The sequence below is a fragment of the Delphinapterus leucas genome, chromosome 3, assembly GCF_059928025.1.
Source record: "Delphinapterus leucas isolate spDelLeu-1000000601 "Yukka" chromosome 3, BTC_Dleu_Yukka2, whole genome shotgun sequence".
NCBI lineage: Eukaryota > Metazoa > Chordata > Mammalia > Artiodactyla > Monodontidae > Delphinapterus > Delphinapterus leucas.
In genome coordinates, this window is record NC_143131.1 from 38,365,246 (window position 1) to 38,387,232 (window position 21,987).

Genomic DNA, 21,987 nt, shown 5'->3' on the forward strand with positions numbered 1-21,987 from the left:
TCTATATTTCTGTTTTTGTGCCAGTAACATACTCTCTTGATTACTGCATCTTTGTAGTATAGCCTGAAGTCTGGGAGCCTGACTCCTCCAGCTCCGTTTTTCTTTCTCAAGATTGCTTTGGCTATTTGGGGTCTTTTGTGTTTCCATACAAATTGTGAAATTTTTTTGTTATAGTTCTGTGAAAAATGCCAGTGGTAGTTTGATAGGGATTGCATTGAATCTGTAGATTGCTTTGGGTAGTAGAGTCATTTTCACAGTGTTGATTCTTCCAATCCAAGAACATGGTATATCTCTCCATCTGTTTGTATCATCTTTAATTTCTTTCATCAGTGTCTTATAATTTTCTGCATACAGGTCTTTTGTCTCCTTAGGTAGGTTTATTCCTAGATATTTAATTCTTTTTGTTGCAATGGTAAATGGGAGTGTTTTCTTGAACTCACTTTCAGATTTTTCATCATTAGTGTATAGGAATGCAAGAGATTTCTGTGCATTAATTTTGTATCCTGCTACTTTGCCAAATTCATTGATTAGCTCTAGTAGTTTTCTGGTAGCATCTTTACAATTCTCTATGTATAGTATCATGTCATCTGCAAACAGTGACAGCTTTACTTCTTCTTTTCCGACTTGGATTCCTTTTATTTCTTTTTCTTCTCTGATAGCTGTGACTAACACTTCCAAAACTATGTTGAATAATGGTGGTGAGAGTGGGCAACCTTGTCTTGTTCCTGATCTTAGTGGAAATGGTTTCAGTTTTTCACCATTGAGGACGATGTTGGCTGTGGCTTTGTCATATATGTCCTTTATTATATTGAGGAAAGTTCCCTCTATGTAAACTTTCTGCAGGGTTTTTATCATAAATGGGTGTGGAATTTTGTTGAAAGCTTTCTCTGCATCGATTGAGACGATCATATGGTTTTTCTCCTTCAGTTTGTTAATATGGTGTATCACATTGATTGATTTGCATATATTGAAGAATCCTTGCATTCCTGGGATAAACCCCAATTGATCATGGTCTATGATGCTTTAATGTGCTGTTGGATTCTGTTTGCTAGTATTTTGTTAAGGATTTTTGCATCTATGTTCATCAGTGATATCGGCCTGTAATTTTCTTCCTTTGTGACATCTTTGTCTGGTTTTGGTATCACGGTGATGGTGGCCTTGTAGAATGAGTTTGGGAGTGGTCCTCCCTCTGCTATATTTTGGAAGAGTTTGAGAAGGATAGGTGTTAGCTCTTCTCTAAATGTTTGATAGAATTCACCTGTGAAGCCATCTGGTCCTGGGCTTTTGTTTGTTGGAAGATTTTTAATCACAGTTTCAATTTCAGTGCTTGTGATTGGTCTGTTCATATTTTCCATTTCTTCCTGGTTTAGTCTCAGAAGGTTGTGCATTTCTAAGAATTTGTCCACTTCTTCCAGGTTGTCTATTTTATTGGCATAGAGTTGCTTGTAGTAATCTCTCCTGATCTTTTGTATTTCTGCAGTGTCAGTTGTTACTTCTCTGTTTTCATTTCTAACTCTATTGAGTCTTCTCCCTTTTTTTCATGATAAGTCTGGCTAATGGTTTATCAATTTTGTTTATCTTCTCAAAGAACCATATTTTAGTTTTATTGATTTTTGCTATTGTTTCCTTCATTTCTTTTTCATTTATTTCTGATCTGATGTTTATTATTTCTTTCCTTCTGCTAAAATTGGGGTTTTTTTGTTCTTATTTCTCTCATTGCTTTAGGTTTAAGGTTAGGTTGTTTATTTGAGATGTTTCTTGTTTCTTACGGTAGGCTTGTACAGCTATAAACTTCCCTCTTAGAACTGCTTTTGCTGCATCTGTAGGTTTTGGGTCGTCGTGTTTTCATTGTCACTTTTTTCTAGGTATTTTTTGATTTCCTCTTTGATTTCTTCAGTGATCTCTTGGTTATTAAGTAGTGTGTTGTTTTGCCTCCATGTGTTTGTATTTCTTACAGATATTTTCCTGTAATTGATATCTAGTCTCATAGCATTGTGGTTGGAAAAGATACTTGATATGATTTCAATTTTCTTAAATTTACCAAGGCTTGATTTGTGACCCAAGATATGATCTATCCTGGAGGATGTTCCATGAGCACTTGAGAAAAATGTGTATTCTGTTGCTTTTGGATGGAATGTCCTATAAATATCAATTAAGTCCATCTTGTTTAATGTATCATTTAAAGCTTGTGTTTCTTTATTTATTTTCATTTTGGATGATCTGTCCGTTGGTGAAAGTGGGGTGTTGAAGTCCCCTACAATGATTGTGTTACTGTCCATTGCCCGTTTTATGGCTGTTAGTATTTGCCTTATGTATTGAGGTGCTCCTATGTTGGGTGCATAAATATTTCAATTGCTATATCTTCTTCTTGGGTTGATCCCTTGATCATTATGTAGTGTCCTTCTTTTCTCTTGTAACAGTCTGTTTTAAAGTCTATTTTGTCTGATATGAGACTTGCTACTCCAGCTTTCTTTTGATTTCCATTTGCATGGAATATCTTTTTCCATTCCCTCACTTTCAGTCTGTATGTGTCCCTAGGTCTGAAGTGGGTCTCTTGTAGACAGCAAATATATAGGTCTTGTTTTTGTATCCATTCACCCAGTCTGTGCTTTTTGGTGGGAGCATTTAATCCATTTTCATTTAAGGTAATTATCGATATGTATGTTCCTATTACCATTTTTTTAATTGTTATGGGTTTGTTATTGTAGGTCTTTTCCTTCTCTTGTGTTTCCTGCCTAGAGAAGTTCCTTTAGCATTTGTTGTAAAGCTGGTTTGGTGGTGCTGAATTCTCTCAGCTTTTGCTTGTCTGTATAGCTTTTAATTTCTCCATCAAATCTGAATGAGATCCTTGCTGGGTAGAGTAATCTTGGTTGTAGGTTTTTCTCTTTCTGCACTTTAAAAATGTCCTGCCACTCCCTTCTGGCTTGCAGAGTTTGTGCTGAAAGATCAGCTGTTAACCTTATGAGGATTCCCTTATGTGTTACTTGTTGTTTTTCCTTTGCTGCTTTTAATATTTGTTCTTTGTATTTAATTTTTGATAGTTTGATTAATATGTGTCTTGGTGTATTTCTCCTTGGATTTAGCCTGTATGGGACTCTCTGTGCTTCCTGGACTTGATTAACTATTTCCTTTCCCATACTAGGGAAGTTCTCAACTATAATCTCTTCAAATATTTTCTCAGTCCCTTTCTTTTTCTCTTCTTCTTCTGGAACCCCTATAATTCGAATGTTTGTGTTTTTAACATTGTCCCAGAGGTCGCTGAGACTATTCTCAATTCTTTTCATTCTTTTTTCTTTATTATGCTCTGCAGTTGTTATTTCCACTATTTTATCTTCCAGGTCACTCATCCGTTCTTCTGCCTCAGTTATTCTGCTGTTGATCCCTTCTAGAGAATTTTTAATTTCATTTATTGTGTTGTTCATCTCTGTTTGTTTGCTCTTTAGTTCTTCTAGGTTCTTGTGAAACGTTTCTTGTATTTTCTCCATTCTGTTTCCAAGATTTTGGATCATCTTTACTATAATTATTCTTCTTTTTCAGGTAGACTGCCTATTTCCTCTTCATTTGTTAGGTCTGGTGGGGTTTTGCCTTGCTCCTTCATCTGCTGTGTGTTTCTCTGTCTTCTCACTTTGCTTAACTTACTGTGTTTGGGGTCTCCTTTTCCCAGACTGCAAGTTCGTAGTTTCTGTTGTTTTTGGTGTCTGTCCCCATTGGCTAAGGTTGGTCCAATGGGTTGTGTAGGCTTCCTGGTGGAGGGGACTGGTGCCTGTGTTCTGGTGGATGAGGCTGGATCTTTTCTTTCTGGTGGGCAGGTCCACGTCTGATGGTGTGTTTTGGGGTGTCTGTGGCCTTATTATGATTTTAGGCAGCCTCTATGCTAATGGATGGGGTTGTGTTCCTGTCTTGCTATTTGTTTGGCATAGGGTTTCCTGCACTGTGGTTTGCTGGTCATTGAGTGGAGGTGGGTCTTGGCATTGAGATGGAGATCTCTGGGAGATTTTCGCCACTTGATATTATGTGGAGCTGGGAGGTCTCTTGTGGGCCAGTGTTGTGAACTTGGCTCTCCCACCTCAGCGGCATAGCCCTGACGCCTGGCTGGAGCACCAACAGCCTGTCCTCCACATGGCTCAGAATAAAAGGGAGAAAAAAAAGGAAGAATGAAAGAAGAAGATAAAATAAAATAAAGTAAAACAAAATAAAGTTATTAAAAAATATTTATTAGGAAAAAAAAATTTTTTTAAACAACAACAAAAAAACGGACAGATAGAACCCTAGGACAAATGGTAAATGCAAAGCTATACACACAAAATCACACACAGAAGCATACACATACACACTCACAAAAAGAGAAAAAGGGGAAGAAATATATATATTGTTGCTCCCAAAGTCCATGTCCTCAATTTGGGGTGATTCATTGTCTATTCAGGTATTCCGCAGATGCAGGGTTCATCAGGTTGACTGTGGAGATTTAATCCGCTGCTCCTGAGGCTGCTGGGATAGATTTCCCTTTCTCTACTTTGTTCGCACAGCTCCCGGGTTTCAGCTTCAGATTTGGCCCTGCCTCTGCGTGTAGGTCGCCTGAGGGCGTCTGTTCTTTGCTCTGACAGGGCGGGGTTAAAGGAGCAGCTGATTCCGGGGCTCTGGCTCATTCAGGCCGGGGGGGAGGGAGGGGTACGGATGTGGGGCGAGCCTGCGGCAGCTGAGGCCAGCATGACATTGCACCAGCCTGAGGCGCACCGTGCGTTCTCCCAGGGAAGCTGTCCCTGGATCTCGGGACCCTGGCAGTGGCGGGCTGCACAGGTTCCGGGAGGGTCGGTGTGGAGAGTGACCTGTGCTTGCGCACAGGCTTCTTGGTGGCGGCAGCAGTAGCCTTAGTGCCTCATGCCCGTCTCACGTCCGCGCTGATAGCCGCGGCTCGCGCCCGTCTCTGGAGCTCCTTTAAACAGCGCTCTTAATCCCCTCTCCTCGAGCACCAGATAACAAAGAGGCAAGAAAAAGTCTCTTGTCTCTTCGGCAGCTCTAGACTTTTCCCGGACTCCCTCCCGGCTAGCCGTGGTGCACTAGCCCCTTCAGGCTGTGTTCACGCCACCAACCCCAGTCCTCTCCCTGCGCTCCGACCGAAGCCCGAGCCTCAGCTCCCAGCCCCACCCGCCCCGGCAGGTGAGCAGACAAGCCTCTCGGGCTGGTGAGTGCCGGTCGGCACTGATCCTCTGTGAGGGAATCTCACCGCTTTGTCCTCCTCACCCTGTTGCTGTGCTCTCCTCGGCGGCTCCAAAGTTTCCCCCCTCCGCCACCCGCAGTCTCTGCCCGCAAAGGGGCTTCTAGCGCGTGGAAACCCTTACTCCTTCACAGCTCCCTCCCACTGGTGCAGGTCCCGTCCCTATCCTTTTGTCTCTGTTTATTCTTTTTTCTGTTGCCCTACACAAGTACGTGGGGAGTTTCTTGCCTTTGGGGAGGTCTGAGATCTTCTGCCATCGTTAAGTAGATGTTCTGTTGGAGTTGTTCCATGTGTAGATGTATTTCTGATGTATTTGTGGGGAGGAAGGTAATCTCCGTGTCTTACTCTTCCACCATCTTGAAGCTCATCCCAAACTGTGCTTTTAAAGAGACTTTGCCTTTATCCCTTTTTGATTAAAGTTTTATTTTATTTTTTAAACATATATATTGTGGTTTCTTTATATGTAGTAATATAGTCTTGGAAAAAGCTTATTTCGTCCTTTATCATAGGTAAATATTGATGATTTCACATACTCTTGCCATTAGTTTTTTTTTCTAAATGTAGAGTTGCCAGATATAACAGGTTGGTTGGTTACATTTGAATTTCAGATAAATTATGATTTATTTTTATTATTATAAGATTTTTAATTTGTTAAATCTGGCAAACTTAAATTCGCTTTCATAATCTATCTTTCCACTATCACTTGTCAATTCATTCTTTTTTATTCATGTATTTAACTAATATTTATTGAATATCAATTACATATTAAGTACTCCAAGCACGTGGGGATATATCAGTGAAAACAATAGAGATTTTGCTCTCATGAGGCATATATTCTTATGAAAGGAAAGATAAAAGAGAAGATTCATAATACTGAACCTTTTGAGAAATTAGAGGATAAGGATAATTTCTAAAACATTCTTATCTTTCCCACAGTGAGCAAAATATCTTCTAATTACAAAACTTACTTGGAATATACAGTTTATTGCTCACTTAAGATTTGTTAATTATTTTATCCCTAATAAACTTGGAATATCTAATGTTTTATCAATCAACCCATTAATCAATATTTTATTTTATTCTTCATATAATCGATGCCTGAAAAAGTAGAATAAACTCTTCTATAAACCAATTAGGTTTTATGTGAAGGAAATTTCTCTTCTTCGCCCAGTGTTGTTATTACTGTTCAATATGGTTTAAGTGGGATGACAGCTCTTGAGATATTCAAGCACAGCCTTTTTGATGCCCTGGTGGAAGAGTCATAGAAGCGATCAGATGGGCAAGTGTCCTGAATGGCCCATGAATCTCTTTTGTAGGAAAAAACATATTTGCACAGCATTCCCCTGAACTCAATGCCAAAAAACCTCATCAGGGTGGTATAAAATTTACGTGTTCATTCTAGGTTAAGTCCACATGTTCTAGTTGCTTGTTCTAATCTTTCAATTAATTCCCACATGAAAATTGAACATATAAAAAAAACCTGAATAAAACAAAACTGAAAATTAAATAGTACTCCAGCATGAATCATTTTAAGTAATTCTCACATTTTTGTGCCATAGTTATTACTGTTATCTCCATTGAGGTGAAAGCTGAGATTTTAGAAGTTAAGTAGTTTTCCTAAATTCAGAAACTGAATGTAGGAGGTCTGAACCCACAGTTGCTGGCTATCAATCACCAGGACCTATCATCTCTCCTAGTGAGGGTCTTTGTACCACAAGCTTGTATTTTTCCAAATGATTTTCCCGAAAAGCTTAAATATCACATGTATGTAGGCAAATAGATAGAGAGATAAATCGATTTACTGATATAGGACCATTGAACTGAAGCCTAGCATACATTTATTTCAGATGAAAATTTGGGACATATGGTGCAAAATTGGCAAGTACATTCTCAGATTTATATAGTCTATACTCATTAAACTTTACATTTTAGAATGCTCTGTGCAGACACACATATGCAAATAAACTCATGTCTGGGAATAGCATAGAAAAAGTCACCGAGAAGCCCCAGACATTATATATTCAAGATGATGTGACTTTACTCCACATGGTTTTCGCTACTTCTTCTTTCTCAAGTACTCTACTTTATACTCTTACTTGTGAGCACACCCCTACTCGTTCTGGAAAATACTTCCTTTTTGTAAGTGAGAGAACTTCTTTAAAAAAACAGCTCTAGAGGAGGAATTTGGCAAGCTGGGTTCTAGCTCAGGATCTGCAGTTAATTAATTCTGTGTCTACCTAGGGTCAAATTTCTTCATTTTTCTGGGCCTCAGTTCCTCGGCTGTAAAATGAAGGGGATAGAATTCAAGCACCATATGAAACAGCTAGCCTAGCCCTCCCGGCCATTCAGTGACTCAATCTCATGTTTAACATCCCTACCAGTATGTTCTCTAAATCCTGCTTAAATGCCTCTAGAGACATCATCCCATTCTACTTACTCAGTATGAGAAAGTTTTTCTTGTTCTTGTTTTTTAATTTGAACCTAAATCTTTCTCTTTGTCGTTTCCAATTTTGGTTCCATTTTTGTTCTCTTGAGTGTCCTAGATCAAGGGTACTCATTTTCTTATTTTTGAAGACAGCTATACTGCCTCATGTGCCCATCACCCTTCTCAAATATCAGTTCCAGCCTAACAGCTTGAGATTTTAATTTTCCTTAAGAAATGATTTTGAATCTTTTGCTCTCTTGATCATTTGTCTCTGGACTGGGCTACTTATCAGTGGTGCTCTTAAAATGCAGCACCCAAAATGAATCATAGTAATAATTATAATAGTAAACAATAGCTAATACTTAGTACTTATGTGCTAGCCACTGTTTTTAAATATACGTATATATATTATCTCATTTAATTATGCAGCAGTACTATCATTGTTCACATGGAATCTGAGAACGAGAGAGGTTAAACAACTTGCCCAAGTATATGATGTAGCTGGTAATGTAATGAATCCAAATAATCTGGGCAGCAGAGTCCATGCTCTTAATTACTGGGATAAGCTATGTTTTCTAAAACTTATACTTGATATATAGTTTGTGCAATACTCGGTTGACTAGGACTTAACATCTCTCTTATTCTAGACATTATATTTCGATGAGTACAATTTACGATTGAATCAAATGTGTATGTTCTATGTGTTCAGACTCCAATTTTGAAACCTCTATTAAATATCTACTATATATCATGTACTATGCAGAACATAAGGATTTTAAGGATAAAAATAAGCCATTCTCTGTCAGGTTGGAAAATAGATATGCGAATAAGAAACTAAAATATAATGTTAAATACAGCTAAGTTGTTAAGTAAAGTAAGAAGTTTATTCTAAGGTTAATGAGAATACAAAGAATATAACCAACTCTAAGAAAATGGGAAATTACTTCTAGGAAGTCGCATTTGGATAAGTTCTTTAAGGATGAATAGGAGTCCATTGAGTAAAGATGAAAAGTATTGGAAAAAATACTTTGTCTTTATTAATTATTGTTTTAAAAATGTCTTAAATCCAGCCAAGGATTAGCATTATGTCTTTTAGACAATGTTTCATGGAAACTGCTATTAAAACAAGTAGCACAAGTTTTAGTGATTTAGGGTCTTCTAGGTCTTTTATGTTCATCATGGTTTCGCAAAGGTTCTGTTCAGCAATTTCTAATTAATATGAAATATAATCTGTTGAAACAGAAACTCTTGACCTCATTTAGTGAAATTGTGTGCTGTAATGCAGTAGTCCTACCACTAACTAGCTTCTTGTCCATTGTACCAATTTTAATTCTTTACTTTCTAGAGTGTAGATCATGGTTAGAAGCAAGCTGAAAACTGAGGAGTTTGGTATCCTTTCTATAATGTGTTGACAAGTTAATCTTTTTATAGAGAGCCTATTTCATTGTGTTCTTCTTATTGTAAAAATATCTCTAAAAATTAATTTTATAGGAATGATATACCGTGTCTAAAATACGAGTTGTGAACAGACACATAGTATGACTAGGCTACCCTTTTCCTCTTACAATGGATATCTTCAAAATCTTCATTCCATTGGTTATTTAGATTGGGGGTATATTAAAGTGTACTTAGAGATTATTAAAAATCTCGGGTTTGCCAGGGTTAAGGAAGGGTATGGGGTATAGAGGAATGTGTGACTATAAAAGAACAATATGAAGATCTTTATGGTGATTAGTGTGGTTATAAAATATTTTCAAATAAGGTCATATTCTGATATTCTAGGTGGATATGAATTTTGGGGGGACATTATTCAGCCCTTTATTCCTAGTCTGCTTCTTTTCTTGCCATGATTCTTCCTGTGGTTGCTCTCCAGTCCTTAAAATAATTGCTTTTATATTGTTTACATATTTTTATTATTGTTTTTGGATGAGTGGTTAAGTCTAATACAAGCTACCTTTCTATGAACAGAACTGGACTTTCCACTCCAGTTTTTCCTTTTGCAAAGAAAAAAGAAAAGGGGCACCTGATAGTTGCTGCTATCTATCAGCTACATTCCCCAGAGCAGGTCGCACAATGCAATATATATGATAAAGTCTCAAATAGAGTAGGTGCATCTATCCATTACTAAATTAAAATATTGTATTGCAAAAAAAAATAATTTTAGGTGGCTTTAGAAACCTCAGTAAATTCTAGGATTCATCAGCTTACCAATATTATTTTTTCAGGCCTAGACCTCTCTTCTTATTCCTTAGTTATTTTTCTTTCTTTGATTTTCTGTGTATGTTATTTTTTGAAATTGAGGCTTGTGGCTATATAGAAATCCCCTTCAGGATTATTGAGATTATAGAGTCAGAATTTCATTCTTAAAAACTACATTTTATACCATTGATTTTGAATTTGTGCCATCTTCTTTTCGGGCCCTGATCCAGGAAATCTTACCAATATTTCTGCTGCCTCTGACATTGGCCTTCCTGAAATCCGTGTTACATGTCTGACATCCTGCCATGTTTCCTTTACTCATTTGAAGTTATTCTATGGCCTTTCTATTCAAAGTGAGGTACATGGACCAGCATCATTAGCATCATGGTGGGGATTGTTAGAAATGCAGACTCTCAGGCCTCCATACTAGGCCAGCTGAATCACAACGGACATGTTAAAAAGACCTTCAGGTGCCTCCTAAGTACATGGAATTAGAACAGCACTGCTTTCAGATGACAGGGCGAGATAACTTTTTCCAAAGGTCTTCGCATTTCCACCCCTCTAACCAAGTCTTCCTTAAGAATGATGGACTTCTGGTAGAAAAAAATTTACTTCAAGGCAAATAAAGAATTTTTCGGATCATTTCCTTTTAGCTGAATATTAACCATGAGAGTAGACTAATATTCATAGAGGGATTACTATATACATGGTAGAAATCTTTAAATTTAAAGATTTATTTAACCTTCCTGTTATCACAGTGGTGTATTTATCATTATTATAATTCCCATTTTACAGATGAGAAATTTGAGGCCAATGTAGAGATTAATTTCTTACCCAACATCACAGAGCCCTGTAGAGCCGGGTTCCAAATCAAGCCTATTTGATTCTAAAATTTATGCTTCACATGATGATGTCAAAATGCCTTTTCTCATAATGGAATGAGACTTTTAACAGATTTCAGGGAAGCTGAAAATTCCCCACACAATTTTATTTGTCTTCTTTTTCAGGCCCATGCTCTCTGAGTCTTTTAAGCTGCTGCCTCTGCCGCCAGTTAATATTCCTGCCCACACCCACCTCTCATGCACCAAACATCCCCTGTGACGGTAATACAAACACTGTCTTGCTCTCTATTGCTTTAATTGTGAATTGCTTATCACAAACTTTTCCATAATATACTAGCTCACCCTTAATCCTTCCAGCTTCTGACTGCTCCTCTTTTCTGTCTTGTCTTGATCTTTAAATCTGCCATTCAATACTGTTTTCCTTTCAACTAAGATCCAGTTTTTCTTCCAGTTACAAGGCCTTTAACTTCTTAGGTAAGCACTGTTCCTGATATGACTAGCCCTGGACCCCTACCTTGGGGCCATCCCTGGGCACAATTCCAGGGTCCAAGCTCACTCTAGTTCTGAGAGTAGGACCAAAACCTTCTTTCAATAAAGGCTGTAGAACACTCTCTCTAACATTTTACCTTGTTCTCTCTCTTCTTTTACCTTCACTGAGATGTTTTCTTTCATGTTTTCAAAGGCAGAATTAAAGAGTTCCACACAAGCTTACATCTTCATATGTGGAGTTCATCTACATCTTCTTCTTCCAAGGCTTTACTAGAACAAAGTACAACTTTGTTACAATCATGTTTTAAATCTTAGTGGTTTACTATCTTGAATTATACTCCAAATATTGTTGATGCTCTGGGCTTTGAATAGCCAGTAGAATTCCTGACCCTCTTTTTAGTCATTTTAATTATGAATTCTTTTTTCTGTACCAATGGCATAGCTTGTTCTTTTGTCATGGCTGATGTCCTTCATTATATCTAGTTTTATAGTTTTATTTGACAACATTCTCCAATCCCTTAGACTCTGATTTTAAAGTTACTGTAAACCTGGCAGATGATTCTGTGCAATATATTCCATAGCCAGGTGTTCATCAGTCTGGAAGAATAATCCCTGGTGCAGCAACCAGATCCTGTCTGTACCTCTATTTATTTAGCTAACCATTATTTTTCCAATCTTCTTTCTAGCTACAAAATCCCCAACTCTTCTAAAATGGGAACATAGATGAGACCTTCCTATCAACAAATCCTTTAGTTTTCTGCTTAGAGCTCTAATTCCTAGAACTATTTCATAAATTTCTTCTGTTAATTTCATTTATCCCTATTCAACATTGTAAGTAAGTGATGGTGAGTCAGAGGATTTATTCATTTATTTATTCTACTTCAAACTACAGTTATTGAGTGATCATTGTTCCAGGTACAGTGCTAGGCCAGTAAATTGGTATGTCCCAGTGGACTCTGCATGGAGATGATGGTATTCATTTCAGGAAGCAAGAACAACTACTGATTATCTATGTAAGTTATACAAATTGCTATCTCCATTCTCCTGTTTCTTCCTTGTAGATCCAGTAACTAAGTTCTTCGAACTCTAGAAGACCCTTTTGTCATTTCAAAGAAGTAAGGCATATTGCTTTCTTTCCAGAAATTATACATCTCTTCCCAAAGGATCCCTCCAGTGGATCAAATTTCCTTCTCCTTCTCTTCTTCCTTTGAGTAAAATTCTTCCATTGTATTTGATCTAGTTTAATTCCCCTCTGCCTTCTCAAAACCTCTTCCCTTTCCATTTCATGCTTAGGCTGCTTCTTTATGTTATCCAGGAAGTCATTTTTCTTTCAATATAGCAAAGGATAAAAATTCATTAATTTTTAAATTTCATTAATTTAATTACCTTACAGCTACCAATATAATTTTTTATTTCTTCTAGAAAGAAGCCTAGTAGAGTCTTTATATCAATTTCCCCTCTCCCCCACCCCTAGGAAAGCTATATGAGCAAACAAATAGGATGTGGAGTTCTTTTAGTTGGTCTTTTTATGTGCCTTCACATTTTCTGAACTTCCTGTGTGATTTTGATCAGTACCTACCACTAGTATGACAGCTTTTAAACTGTCAAATGTTAAATACAGTCAACAAATAGAGGCAGTTAATTAACTTTTTAAAAAAATACTAATTTTTCCTCCTGTTTTATTTCTCCTAGTTTGCTGGTACCTGTTGCATGAGCTCCTTTGACTCCTAAAATTCCTTCCACTCTTAAGTGTTAATTTTTCATGTATGGTGGCTGTTTACGAACCACTTAAGCCACTGTGTGGTTGAAAATTACATATTCTCAATTGAGGACTGATACTTTAAAGAGAATTTTACATAGTATAGAAGGTACCATGGGGGCATGTTAAAATGAACAAATGTGTAATTACTGGGACCAGTTTTACTGTAATATTTTGTTTCAAAAGAGGAAAATAATTCCCTATAAAACCTGAAATAAGATTGCCAATGCATTAAATAAACTGAAAATTTTTATATGCATTTCTAGTGGGAAGTTAATTCTTCTTTCTTTATATGGCCTTTGTAACACGTAAGCTGTGCATTCCTTTAAATTATATACTATGCCCACAACCTGATGATAGAGGCCCAAGGTGTCTGCATCAGATTAGATGTACCTTGTGCTGGTCATAAATAGTAAGCATGATGCACAAACCAACTTTGGCAGGACACATTTAATTCAGGAAGCTTTATGTCCATAATCCCCATCACACAGCTCTGTTTTGCATATGAAAGGAAGTGGACATTACAAAATACCTACATTTAAATAAAATTAAGAATGTAACACAACTTAAGTTGGCAAAAGAATTTTTTATTTTTTTTCATCAGTTGTAGTTTCAAAAAACTGGACTGAATTTCGAGGTCTCTGAATCTTTTGTGACTTAATTTAAAATCTTTTATTTATTTTAAATGAAGTAGATTTCTTATGATGTGAAAGGAGTAGTTGAGGATGGAAAATTCTGAAGTACATAAGCGTTATGGTTTTCATAGAATTAGAAGTGCTTTAAAATCGACCTAACAGGGACTTAACATGTTTGATTGGTACAGTTGGAAGCGTGTTTCATTTAGTCAGAAACTGCCATTCTAAAAAGTGCAATAGTTCAGGAAATGTGTTTACTGCTTTGCAAAAGAATTCTACCCTTAGTTACTAGCATGCAAACAAGTCCAGGATCAAATTGTCTTATCTCCTGGTCAAAGTGTGTCCCCAGCTCTCTTATTGGTTTTGACATGACTTAGAGTGCTGTACAGTTAACAGTACTCTTTCCCACTTGAGAAAACTAAGTCCTGAATAGGTTAATTTTCTAGCTCACAGATATGTAAAAAGGATATTGAAGGATGTGTGTGTGTATGTCTGGTTTTTAGCTAAATTCCCAAAGTTATGAATAATAGGCATTAAGAATCTCCATATTCTAAGGACTTTCAAGGAGATGCCAGACACCACCTCCAGAGCTAAAGAAGAGGTGACCAACTGGGTCCTTCAACTCTTATCCTCAAGATGACTCTCAGGCTATATGAACAGAAGACTGGAGCTTATTGAAGAATAGGTTTATGTATTTCATGAGTTTTCTGCCTAGTGTGGAGCCTGGAAGCATTTCACCTTCTCTTTAAGGAAAGGACAGGGGCTGCTCTCCTGCTCACAAAACAAAGGATTCAAAAAAATGCCAAATAGTAAACCGAGAGTTTCCTAAACAAGGGAACACTGGCATTTCATTGGATGTTTGCTGAGCATCAGAAACTTTTAGGCCTATTTCTTGGTACACCGAGTAGATCATGATAAGAAAGTGCTTTGGAGAAACTGACATCTTGAGTTCAGGGGCAGAATGAGCATATATTCTAGTTCCTGCTTATTCCTGATTAATTTTAACTGTGTGAGTCAGGTTAAAGCAGCTACCAATAATAAGGTGAGAAGAGATCGTAGCAGAAAGAAACCATGCCTTCCTATTATTTGGCATGAAAATAATGTATGAATCCAGGGCCAAGTAGATGTTGTGAGCAGATATCAGGTATTAAGTAGATGTAGTGAAAGGTAGTCATTTTGGAGCCAACTTGAAAATACTTCATGCAAGAGCATGACATGACAAAGTGAAGTTGCTGCAATCAATAGTTGAAGGCTATGGAGTGTGTTTTCTGGAACTAACAATGAAAGAGGTCAGGGTGTAAGGGGTCATGGTGGAAGGTTGTTTTATTTGTGCTCCTGCCTCGGAAAAGGGTCATATTTCTTGCCCTATAGACTCCATGCTTCTACATTGACTCGCTTTGCTAAAGGAATGACAGCAGAAGTGACGTGTAATACTTCTCAGTTAAAACCTTAAGGGTCATCTTGTGTTTCTTCTGTAATGGCAGCAGCAGGTCGCAGATAAGGGCTGCTTCTTCTTTCCAAATCCCCGAGTCCCAGAATAAAGAAGCTGGGAGAAAAGATGATGCTAGCAAACAGAGGACATGTAATGTAAATTAGTTATAAGCTTTTGTTATTGTGAGCCTGTTCGTTGCCACTGCACAACCTAGCAAAATATGACAAATATAGTCACCCAGAAAGGGCATCAGTGGGAGAATAGTATGAATGTTTTCTATGCAGGCTTCTAAAGAAACCATATGGGTATCCCACAAAAGAGCATGAATTTGGGTGCCAGCCCATTGGAGTCATCTGTGGCTACCTGTCAAGAAGGTATATACATAAGACTTTTGTTCTTTTTCCTCCAATATTCTTTTTCTTCCCCAGAATACCAGTGAAAAATGGGATATCTAGAGGCAGGCGAGTGAGTCAGAAAAATATAACAAAAGATCTAGAAAGAGTAAAAGAGCAAAAGATCATCTTCTCTCCTCTGCAGTATGGTTCAAGCCTGAACTTGCAAGGCAGATAGAGACTTTTATTTGGAGACTAGATGAGAATTGACATTTAAAGTGGGCTAGACTAGGTTTTATAATAGAAAAATGAGTCTTAGTGACCAAAATGAGACTCTTCATATCACATAAAAACCTAGGAAGCCAAAAGGTCTCAACCAAAATCTCATTAATCAATGCAGAATGATGATCTAGGCAGAGGTTGGAAAAAATTGTACTGAGTGTACCCGACAGGGTGTAGATTGTTCAATATGCTTGTTATAGCTTATGTAATTTGTTGGTGACAGAGTTGGGACCAGAATCCAGAAATCCTAACTCCAACCACAATACTATTTTGAAAATTTATTTCTTGAAGGAGATTGTCTATGGGAATTACATTAATCAAATAACAAAAGGCAAACTCAGCTTTGAGCGATGAATCATTTGGCAGGACATAGTGTGAAGCACTATAGTGAGCAAAATTTTAACACATCTTTCTGCCAGTGATTGCACACTTTGGCTCCCTAGAGTAATAATGCATATGTATTATATTATGATTATATTAAATTTCTTTCTAAGGAAAAAATATTATTACCTATGTCTAGAATTGTGTCTATTTGCTGTTATACTTCTATTTGCTAAAGCAAATATTTGCTAAACAAGTATTAAGTGCAATGCTGTATTGGATAATCTGTCTCTCTTTCTCCTTCCATTTGACGATATTGCTGCTACAGCAATGCACTTCTAGCCAAGAACATTGTGTGATTATTGAATTTCATTTTAAACTTCAAGTATTGCCCACTGCTGTGAGGTACAGTTTGGTATTAGGATCTAAACCAGAGGTCTGAGTTGGAAAGACATTTGATAGGGTAAAACCATTTTACTTTATTCCCCTGCCTAATGATTTTCTGCATTGAATGTTAAAAAATTTATGAATCCTGGCCAATAGGACTTTAAAAATATGTTTATAACATGTTCTTTCTCTAGCTTGTAAATAATTATCAACTTAAAAAAATTATCTGACTAAAACAAAATAATAATTTTAACCTTTTAACTATAAAGTAGAATAACTAAAAATGGATGCATGGAGTATCTAGGCACCCTGATGAGAAAGAGAAAGGGTTGCTTAATGTGTAGAGAAAGGGTTGAAGAATGTCTGGACTCATTTCTCTATTCAAAATATTGGTTTAGTTTCCGCTGTGCCAGATGAATATGTCAAAATCTCTTCTCTTAAAGAATTCAATCTGTAGGGGATGAATGGGTGGGCAGGGAGACTCAATGAAGGTAGAAAAATGTCCTGGTAAGCACCACAAAAAAGGAGGTGGCAGGAGAACAGAGGATGGAAACCTAACTCTGCCTTGAAATATTTCACAGAGAATACCATACACATGTCATAATGGATAGGTTGAAATTACCCAGTGAATGATGGTGGAAAAGCATCAGGCAGAAGGCCACCAAACACAAAAATATATTAGCATGTCACAATGAGAGAAATGAATTGTAGTAAACAGGAAAGCAGTGAGAAACAAAAGTGAAGGAGTAAATAGCCAAAAGCATGTTAGGTCTTATATATTATGCTCTTTGTGTTTGATACCATAGACAATGGGTAAAGATCTAGAGTGTAGAAATATTATATGATTGCTGTATTAGTTTGTTAGAGCTGCTCTATCAAAGTACTACACACTGGGTTGTGGATTAAGCAATGGGAATTTATTGTCTTACAGTTCTGGGGGCTAGAAATCTGAGATCAAGGTGTTGGCAGGGCTGGTTCCTTCTGACAGCTATGAGGAAGAATCTATTCCATGCCTTCCCCTAGTTTCTGATGGTTTGCTAATAATTTTTGGCATTCCTTGGCTGTAGATATGTCACCCCGACCGCTACAAGTTCACATAATGTTCTCCCCGTGGACATATGTCTAAGTCCAAATTTCCCCTTTTTATAAGAACACCAGTCATAATGCATAGTGGCCCACCCTACTCCAGTATGACCTCATCTTAAGTAATTACATCTGCAATGACTGTATTTCCAAATAAATTCACAATTTGAAGTACTGGGGGTTAGAACGTCAATATATGATTTTGGAGGAAACACAATTTAAACCATAACAATAATATTATATTAAACATTTTCAAAAGGTTATCCTGGTGGCATTACTGCAGCTGGCATTTTGGGAACAAGATAGGTATCAGGGAGATCAGTGAGGAACCTCTTGTCATAATCCAAGAAAGAAACAATATTGGCTTGAACTAAGGTGGTAACCACAGAGAGTGGAACAGGTTTTAGAAATATTCAAGAGTTAGCATTGACAGAATGCAGAGACTAATTTTATATAGGATTTATAGCATAAAAGAAAGCTGGAATGATTGAGTTTCCTGGACTTACAAATTGAACAAACTGTAGAATTATTAATAGGTGAAGGAATGTTGTAGAAGAAGGTTTGAGCAAAGATCATGAGCTTAGTTTTAAGGTGCCTATGGGACATCCAGGTGGACGTGTTAAGTGCACAATAAGATATATGAGTCAAAAGCTCGGGTTAGAGATTATACATTTGGAAATCAGGATAATCAAGATGGTAACTGACACTGTGAGGAGGTAAGAGAAAAGAATCAAAGAAACGGTAATATTTAAGCATGGTTTCAGGAAAAGAAACCCATAATGACTCAGTATAAGTACCATAGAGGTAGCAGAAGAATCAGAAAAGAATAGTATTCTAGAAACCAAGAAAGGATAGTGTTAATAGAAAGGGAAACTTGTAGTAATGTTAACTGTAGCAGAGTTCCAGCAACTGAAAATAATCCATTGGTGAGGTTAGCACGGGCAATTTCAATGAAGTATGGTGAAGATACAACACATGTGCCTTTAACCTACTTTAACTCAGTTATATGCCCTCATTATTATCAATAATAATAACAACAATTACTATTATTATTATTTAAGTACAGTAGGCAATTCTGCCTGACATCCCACTCAGTGAGAATATGTATAAACGTCCAGGAATAAACATCAGGAGATATATAACTTTGCTGATCTCCCAATCAGTTTGGGTTTTATATGGTTCTGTAAACTGAGAACCTTGTCATGCTATATAATTCCAGGGTTATGAGTTATTTTCATTTTTGTTAAATTCCTTTGGCCCTTGGCCTTCAGCCACAAGTAACCTACTTAACAGCTAAAACAAAACAAAACTACCAATTCTTTCAATATTGGGAGAAAAACAGGATGAGATGGATTTATGGAGACAGCAGAACAGTCTTCAATGTGGTGATCTCATAACAGGTTTGCAGAAAATTTGCCTCTGAGATTTTTACCTTGTGTGATGATTTTAGAACTTAATCTCTCTATATAACTCCATTTTACTTACAAATGGTGATGTTTACTAATTGATAGTGTCAGAGGAGTTACAACCAATCAACCTCTGACACTGAGAGCAAAAAAATGGGAATAAAATAGATGGAAAATGTGAAAATGAAGTGAAACAAATAGAATAATTGGTTTATATAAATCAATTGAGTTGGTTGCTTGACTCAATAAAATAACCTAGCCTTTCAACTATTTCTGATAATGCTATTTATGGAAGGAAAGTGTTGTCATCCCCAGTAGCACTCATTTTTTAGGAAACTTAGAAGGGTTTCATATTATGGCAGAATCATGTTTATAGTATCCAATGTTCAATTTCAGCACCCTAACACCAAAAACACCTTTTTCCACACCTTTCCAGAGTCTTGGAATCTGAAGACAAAAATAAGAACTGAAAATTAGTTTCTTTGTTTTATTTTAAAATCATTTAAGAATTAATCACTCTGGAATAGTTTAATCTCACAGGTAAGAACATGGACTAGCTGACCTCAGAGGAATTTTTTTCACTTTCATGATTCTATGAGGTGTTAGAATTTTCCAAGAAGGATAAATAATGGTGACTTCTGAATATTCATGAATAGAATCTATTGTGTTGCAGAAAGGGTACTTTAACTTAATTTCCTTAGAAGAGAAATTGAATGGTGGTTGGTACACAGGAGCAAAAAATAGAGGTCAAATTATGAATTTTGTGCTTGATATGAAATAAGGAATGAAGAATGAGAATGGATAGCTAATTCTGAATATAGAAAGGTGTTATAAGTGTGTTTCTGTGGGGATAATTGGGTCAAATATATTAACAATAAGAGTAGCAAGGGGAAATAATTTGTTGATGACAAACTATTTAGCCTAACAAGGAGGAAAGGAAAAATATCCCAGAGGAAAATAAAAAAGAATAATTGATAATACAATAGCAGTTAAATTCAACACAGACCAGTACCATGGAAAGGTAATTACAAAAAGAAAATCAGATAGTTTATATATGCTGGTAGTTTCTTAATGTTCTGTAACCTTCCTGCATAAACATTTATCACCTTTTGTGGTCACAATGAAAGCAGCTACTCTTTAAAGTAGACTCATTGGAGAAATAGATGAAATATATATTTATAAAGTAAGTGAGATAAAGAAGCTATAGTGGGATTTAATAATATGCTGATAAACTATTTGTGGAGATACCGAGATACTTAGATTAGTTCATACCATGATGCTCCAGAAATTTTGTTTCTATAGAACAACAGGAGAAGGTAAAGGAATCCTAAGAATGGGTAGGCATCTCTACAGAAAATGCCCGTTTCCAATCCTCAAGATTTCAAAATTTAAGGAGAATTTCACAAACGTGTCTCAACAGATCTTGAGAATGACAGTGGGAAAAAGGAGGGGGCACAGCAGAAGAAATTATCTTCACGATATAAAGAATTTAGAGAAGCTTCCCTAACTCTGGGATTAGAAGGCTCATTTTATTCAGAGTTGGCATCTAAATAACAATAGGTTTTGCTGATTGAAATTTTGAAGTGTGGAAAGATGCTCACACAATTTTTTTCTCATTATTTTAGTTTTCAAGTCTCAAAACCAAACTACTATAACTCAAAACCAGCTTAAATTTTCAAATGAATATTTGCTACCAATTAGTTCATAATGAGTATTTGTCTGAAATGTTTAATGACCATAAGAAAGCTTTTAAAATTGAAAAACTTTTATGTTTAGGACTTATGTTACTCCGCCTGACCTATTAGTGCACCAAGTTTGATCACCTGAAGAGTTCATAAGGTTTTAAATGTGAGGCCTTGTCTCTCCAACAGGATGACAGAGCTCCTGCCTCTGTTTCACATCTTGCATAGGAAATCTTTTAAACAAAGGGTGGATCTTAATTGCTTGTTTTGTGCTTAAACCTCACACTAATCCCATTGCCATCAATAGAAAGTCTGTGTGTGGAATTTGTGGGCTGCCCATTCACAGAGCTATTGAGAAAAGGAAATGCCCCTTTATTTCATCATTAAGGCCAGTTTTCTTAACTTTTTTTTTTTTTGGTCTAATTAGTACCTCAAAGAATCCCTCCTGACTTTATTGGGAATGCTTCTAAAGTTTCACTATTAAATGCAATGTTTACTCTAAGTGTTTCTGTTCTTAGTTGATTAAGACTGTTTTTTGTTTTTTACTCACAAATGAGTAATTTTATTGAATGCTATATGGCAAACATTTACAAGGTCATAGGATTTTTCCATCTTAAACCATTCAATGAAGATCTTAGAATAACGGATTTTCTCATTTAGACTTGTGGGGGAGGGGAATATCCCCCCCTCCCCCCCTTCTCTTAGTTCTTTTGGCTGGTCAAATAATTAAAATGACGTAAGACAGATTAACAGGAGAATATGAAATTTATTACATACGTATGGGGAATGCATGTAAGTTTGAATTCCAAAGACAGTAAGGCAAGATGAGGTAGCTACGTCATTTGGGACTAAGGATAAGGAGGTAGTGGTCTGGAACTTCAAAAGGAAGTAAAATAATTTACAGGAAGACTGAAAGAATTAATGTTTGTTAAATGAATGTTTGCTGGGCCATCTAGAGACAATGGGACACAGAGAGAACTTTGATTAAAAGGACCTTGCTAGGTTCCTTCCTATCTACCACACCTAGTTCATACTTTACGACAGTTATCTATGGTGATAGCTCCTTCCTGGAACAGGCCTTCTATCTTAAGGTTTGTTTTAAGCAGTTAGGGGGAAGTTCAAAGGTTCTTCCAGAGTCTTTTGGGTCTTGCTTGTTTTCAGCTTGAAATAATCTGCATGCCAGAGTGGTACATCTCTCAGAGTGGCCTTCCCTAAACCCCGGCAGAATCATCCTTGCATTATTTGGAAAACCCACTTGGTCATGATGTTTTTTTACGGACATTTCTGAATTTGATTTGATAATATTTTATTTAGGATTTTTGCACTTAAGGAAAACTGACATTTAATTCTGCTCTGAATATTGAGTTTGTTCTAGTCTTAAAAATAAATTGAATAGCCTTTCCTATTTTTTCATCTAAGAATTCAAAATTATTGGCATAACATTGCTTGTAGAACTTCCTTATATTTTTAAATTATGGCCTTATCTGTAGTTATGTTC